Genomic DNA, 6818 nt, shown 5'->3' on the forward strand with positions numbered 1-6818 from the left:
TCATCACGGCTCTGACCACTCACAGTGACGGAGCCTGCAAACCCAGAATGAAGGCAGAGGGAAGATGTCAGCCCTCTCAGCTGTGACTGGGTGCCACTGAAGGGGCCTCGTTCTAAGGTAAGTATTTCATAATTTGCTAGTATGCGATGCATACTAGCAGATTATGAAATTGTCTTACACTTTTTTTTTTTCTAGCGGGTTACTACAGCTTTAAGGCCTCAAAAAAAAATCAATCTTCCAAGTCACTGAAGAATTTTGTTTTGTGTAGATTTCTGATAGTAAAAACTAGATAACAGCTAATCCAATATATGTGTTATGAATAATTCCGGTGTGCACTGGACATCTGATCACATTAAAATATGCAAATATCAGAACTTTCCTCTTCAAGTCATTTACATGTCCGCCTTTAAAAAAAAACATGTAGCGTATATGAATTTCATAACAGTTTTCATTCTGTTGATTCTGGTTGGCTTTTCACTTCCGTCATGCACTGGGGCAGACAGCCCTTCCCTATGAGGTCACAGTTACTCAGAACCCAAGGGAAACAGCCTGTTCCATGTACTTACTTGTTCCATTCGGTCAGTGTTTGCATAGTCTATTCTGAACAATGTATTCTGGATTAACCCCTTGAGCAGTGTAAAAATAAAAGTAAATGATTGTACATTGATATATGCCAAAGACTAAACAAAATAATCGACTACTTACCGGATAATGCATAAGGTTATAGGAGAAGATTCACAATATTAATGGCTGTACATCTTACCAGACAATGCATATACAATATTGCCTGTTTGCAATCTACTTTACAATGTACAATAGCTGCTCAGTGTACAGGTTCAGCATCTGCAGAGATTAATGAACGCCTGTGCATGCGTGGAAGAGAAGTCATCCTGCTGCAGCCAATCAAGACAGCCAAAGATCCTAAATCTAGAGGAAGACCGGATGAAGATGTCAGCGCTGGTGAGGGAGCTCAGGGAGCCAAGTATAATTCCGCTAAGTTCTTCAATAACAATCTAGAGAAAAGTCAGTGTAAATAATTATCTTGTTGAACAACAGCAATAGAATGTGTTTGCATTTTGTCTACAAGGATTCTTTAAAAAGAAATAAAGCTTAAGCACAGCAATTCAAGTTTTTATTTTTAACTGAGCAGCATGCAATAATATAGAATGGCCACTTGAGGGTGCTGTATGAATATCAAGCACTAGCAAAAGTGCATATGTTTATGTAAGATGTCTAGCATTTGTGTATGCTACAAGAAAAAAAATACTTATTGTAATGTCTGATATCACCAATAAGCTTGATTTGTAAGCAATCTGCAGTAACTTTTAGTTGTACTATACAGTTTAGTTCCATATATACCAATGAGCAGGAGATCTGGCAGTGGCAGACAGCATATGGTAGGCAGAAGGGCTAAGGACATCTTGCTGCGACTACAATGGGAAACTTAGCAGCCAAACACCTCCTTAAAGTGGTTTCTTATGGCTGAAGGTTTTTTAACTTCATGCAATCTATGCACGAAAGTAAAAAAAAACCTTTTCAGTGCACAGTAGCACCCTAATACTTACCTGAGCTCCCTCTCGATCCAGCAATGTGCACGAGAGCATTGGCTCTCCAGGGACTCTCTCTCCTCACTGGCTGTAACAGCAGCGGGAGCCATTGGCTGTCAATCACAGCCAGTGAGCCAATGAGGAGAGAGAGGGGTGGGGCAGACCCACGGCTCCACGTCGGCATGGACATGCAGAGCAGTGGCTCGGGAGAGCACCTGCTTGGGTGCCCCATTGCATTGCAATCTGGGGCCACTCAACAAGAGGGAGGGGCCAGGAGTGCCGGTGGGGGACCCGAGAAGAGGAGGATCGGGGACACTCTGTGCAAGACCGCTGCACAGAGCAGGCAAGTATTGACCTGTTTATATTTTTGAAGGTTTTGCCTTTAATATCATATTTAATAATAACAGTAGTTCAGACAGAGTGTACTGGATTGAATGGCTCACTGCACATATGATTGGTCGGTAACCGTTGTATCTGGCGACCTGCAGTCTTCTCTTCATCTGTTCAAAGTGCTGAATTTTAAGCTTGTCTGAGAGTTCAGCAAAAAGGGGGCAGATAGCTGAAGTTACACTCTTCAAAGCTCAGTGAGGAGAGCTCTGAGAGCTGATTGGTGGGAAGAGACACCCCCCCTTCACACAGCTCACAGGAACAGAGCTGAGGCTGTCAATCAGCTGGAGGTCCCTCCCCTGTCACCAGTTTTCTCTTGGTGTCAGAAAAACTTGTCAGAAGTGATTCATGCTGATAGAAGAGGAACAAAGCAGCAGACAGAAATAACACTTAGTTCTTTTAATTGGTACACACTATAGATGGATATGTTTTGTTCATATTTCATTTCTGAGGTTTACAACCATTTGCCGACCGTATAACTTAAATATACAGCGGTAAGGTGGCGCTACTGCGCCGGATCACGTACCTAGTATGTGATCCGACACTTTCAGGTTGGGGGTATGCATGCGGTTATATGTGATTATACACAGCGGGAGCTGATCTGTGGAAACTGCGGACTCGATGTCAGTTGGCACCCACCGATCATCCAGCACAGAGGCAGAATGGCGGTCTGCCGTTCTGTCAGTAGGGAAGGCATGGATCCTGTGTTCCTGCAAAGCAGGGACATGGATCCATGCCGTCCCCTAGTAAAAGCACCTCCCACACTGTAAAAAAAACACTGGTTAGGCACACAGTTAACCCTCTGATCGCCCCTGATGTTAACCCCTTCCCAGCCAGTGTCGTTAGTACAGTGAGAGTGCATATTTTTAGTACAGTGAATGTATTAGTGTCACTGGTTCCCAAAAAGTGTCAGTTAACTTTCGACTGACTGCCTCAATATTGTGATCCCTCTATAAGTCGCTGATCACCGCCATTACTAGAAAAAAAATTTCAAAATATCCCATAGTTTGTAGACACTATAACTTTTGCGTAAACCAATCAATATACGCTTATTGGGATTTTTTTCCAAAAATATGTAGCAGAATGCATATTGGCTTAAACTGATGAAGAAATTAGATTTTTTTTAATTGGATATTTTATAGCAGAAAGTAAAAAATATTGTTTTTATTGTCGGCCTTTTTTAATTTATAGTGCAAAAAATAAAAACCACAGAGGTAATCATATACCACCAAAAGAAAGCTTTATTTATGGGAACAAAGGCTATAAATGTAATTTGGGTACAGCATCGCGCGACTGCGCAAATGTCTGTTAAAATAACGCAGTGCCAGATCGCAAAAAATGGCCTGGTCATGAAGAAGGTCAATTTTCCGGAGGTCAAGTGGTTAAACATATTAACATCGTTGTTCAATACTCCCAGAAAGCGGGTGCAGAGGGCATCAGAGCTCCACAAACAGGATCCTCATTGGAGCTGTAAATTCAGAAACCCCATTCTTGCCTAGTAGATTGCTCCCTTCTACACATGCCAGTGTGATGTGCCATATGGTACTTATGAACTCCATCCACATGCTACTCATTGGGGGATTGTGTGCTTCTACGGAGAATTTCCAGTAGCAAGTTTTGGTTTCAGCGGTCTTGACCATACAGTGCACTGGGATGAATTGCAAAGTGATGACATGACTTTATGGATGCCAGCTGTGGGTCTTTGAACTAGCTGTAGCTTTGACCATTGCAATAAGTTGCTAGTGATTGAGGTGAGCTAAAACGGAAGGTTTAAATGACTTACACCTGTTTGGAGCTCAACACATCGACCACAAGCAGTTTACTCATCCAGCCTCTATCAGCATATGCATGGAGAGGACTCACCACACTACTATGGATTACAAACTACACTGTTCTTACCATCATGCCATTCAAACATGTGATCTCCTCAGGGTCACACAACAGCCACAAATAGTAACAGATTCCTTATCAACAAATACTAAACTATAATAACCCTCCAAAGTCATCAAGTGTTCTTCATTCCGAAACAGATACTCATCATACCAACACGATATAGTTCTCACTTGATCAAAACAACCAGCACACACCTCAATGGTTCCGGAACGTTACGTTACTAAAGGATCAAAACTGTTTATGTCTAATAATGACTTGCAGCACACAGCAAAGATTAAGGCCACTTTCACACTGAGGCGCTTTACAGGCGTTTTAGCGCTAAAAAATAGCGCCCGTAAAGCACCTCTCCTGTCACTTCAGTGTGAAAGCCCGAGTGCTTTCGCACTGGAGTGGAGCGCTTGCGGGACGCTAGAAAAAGTCCTGCAAACACCGCTCCTCCACCGCCCCTTGAAACGAATGGGCAGCGGTGCTACACGGGCAGTATTAACCCCTTCTTCAGCTGTTAACGTGGGTTAAAAGCACCCCGCTAGCAGCAGAAAAGCCGACGCTCTCACTGCCCCAGTGTGAAATTACCCTAAAGGAGAAGTATGGCCAAAGCTCTTTTGGCTGTACTTCTCCTGTAGGTCACAGGAGTGTCTTTATTCTGCACTCCTGTGACCCCTTTTCAATCCGCTATCAGCTGATGTTAGGGGTGCCACCTCATCCCTTTAAACCCACACACATATGAATTACACTGGTTCTGAGGCTAATTTAATGCAGATAAGGCACTAAGGGTGTTTAATTACCACCTTAATCAGCCACAGAACCTGTGTAATTAATATGTTAAAGGGATGAGGTGGCAACCCTAGCTGATGTCACTCTGCCAGTAGACTCTGAAAAGATCCTGATCATATAGTTGGGATCCACATAGATGCCTGGAAAAGGACCTGGCTCAGCCTCTCAGTGATCAGCTGAGAGCCTAAGCCAGTCCCTCCCACCCCTTCACAGGCCGGCTCCAGTGAGTGCTGGAGGGGAGAGTAGCGAGCCAGTGATTGACATTCATGGCTCTCTGCACAGAGCGGTGGGGAGAACTGAGCGATCAGCAGTGCTTGATCGCTCAGTTCTCACTGCAGAGCTGACGGGGAAAAGATGCAGCCTAGCATCAAGGTTTTGTTTTTAACGTCCATACTTCTCCTAAAGTGGTTGTAAAGGCAGAAGGTTTTAAGAATGCATAAAAAGCTTTCTGTGTGCAGCAGCCCCCCTCAGCCCCTCTAATACCTGAGGTCCCTCTAGATCCAGCGATGTCGTAGGAGTGTCTCAGCTGCTCGGGACTCCCTTCCCTCATTGGCTGAGACAGCAGTGTGGCGCCATTGGCTCCTGCAGCTGTCAAAGTCAGTTAACCAATAAGAAGAGGGAAAGGGGGTGGGGCCGGGCCGTGGCTCTGTGTCTGAATGGACACAGGGAGCTGTGGCTTGGCTCGGGTGCCCCCATAGCAAGCTGCTTGCTGTGGGGACACTTAACAGAAGGGAGGAGCCAGGAGCACAGAAGAGGGACCCCAGAAGAGCAGGATTCCGACGTATGTTGGCTCAAACTTGTCTTGCATACACACGGTCACACAAAGTTATCGGAAAATCCGATCGTTCTAAACACGATGACGTAAAACACGTACATCGGGACTATAAACAGGGCAGTAGCCAACAGCTTTCGTCTCTTAATTTATTCGGAGCATGCGTGGCACTTTGTGTGTCGGATATGTGTACACATGATTGGAATTTCCGACAACGGATTTTGTTGTCGGAAAATTTTACCTCCTGCTCTCCAACTTTGTGTGTCGGAAAATCCGATGGAAAATGTCCGATGGAGCCCACACACGGTCGGAATTTCCGACAACAAGCTCCGATTGCACATTTTCCGTCGGAAAGTCCGACCGTGTGTACGGGGCATAAGCATTAAGGTAAAAAACCTTCTAGGTGCACCTCCCCTCCAGCCCCCCTAATACTTACCTGAGCCCCATCTTGATCCAGCGCTGTGCATGAGAGCAACGGCTCTCCTGGGTCTTACACTCCTCATTGGCTCACAAAGCAGTAGGAGCCCTTGGCTCCTGCTGCTGTCAATCACAGTCACTCCTATGAATGGGAGTGTGGCTCGGGAGCAAGCCTGCTGGAGTGCCCCCATAGCAAGAGGCTTGTTACTGGGGGTACTCGGCAGGAGGGGGAGAAGCCTGCCAGTGGGTGACCCAAAAAATAGAGAATCGGGGCTGCTCTATGCAAAACCGTTGCACAGAGCAGGTAAGTATACAATGTTTGTAATTTATTTTTTTTAATTACAACCTTTAGAAGCACTTTAAAGTTAAAATGTTGGATCAGCAAAATTTAACAAAAGCTACATAGGAAATTAGAAAAAGAACAAGCTGAATTTAGCTGGAATTACTCAAAAGTTTAATGAATGCAGATTACTGTGGGGGAGTGTGCAGAGTATGAATCATTTTTCTATGCTGTGTGTGAGAAGATCATCCGTCTTGTGAAGGAGATCTACAGCAGTGTTTCTCAACTCCAGTCCTCAAGGCGCACCAACAGGTCATGTTTTCAGGATTTCCACTATTTTGCACAGGTGATTTGATCAGTTTCACTGAAAATCCTGAAAACATGACCTGTAGGTGCACCTTGAGGACTGGAGTTGAGAAACACTGATCTGTAGTACAGTATAGAACCTTCACATGCCATGTAGAACATGTGGAATATATCTGAGCCATTTTCTGTCCAGTTCAGCATTAAACAGGTGTTCGTTTTCTACAAAGATTCTCTGATATACTTTCAGATTCTCTTGGACATTGTTATGAAGACAATGAGAGCAGTAAGAGAAGCATGCAGTGGGATCTTGAAGACCTTTACTTTGCTGATGATATTTGCCTTTTGTATAACACACTGAAAGATATCCAAGATCTACAGGAGGAAAGAAGCCAAGCTGGCGTGAAACGTAACTGCAAAAAATTCAAGAAAGTGAGAAAACAAA

Source organism: Aquarana catesbeiana, linkage group LG03, assembly GCF_042186555.1.
Source record: "Aquarana catesbeiana isolate 2022-GZ linkage group LG03, ASM4218655v1, whole genome shotgun sequence".
Lineage (NCBI taxonomy): Eukaryota > Metazoa > Chordata > Amphibia > Anura > Ranidae > Aquarana > Aquarana catesbeiana.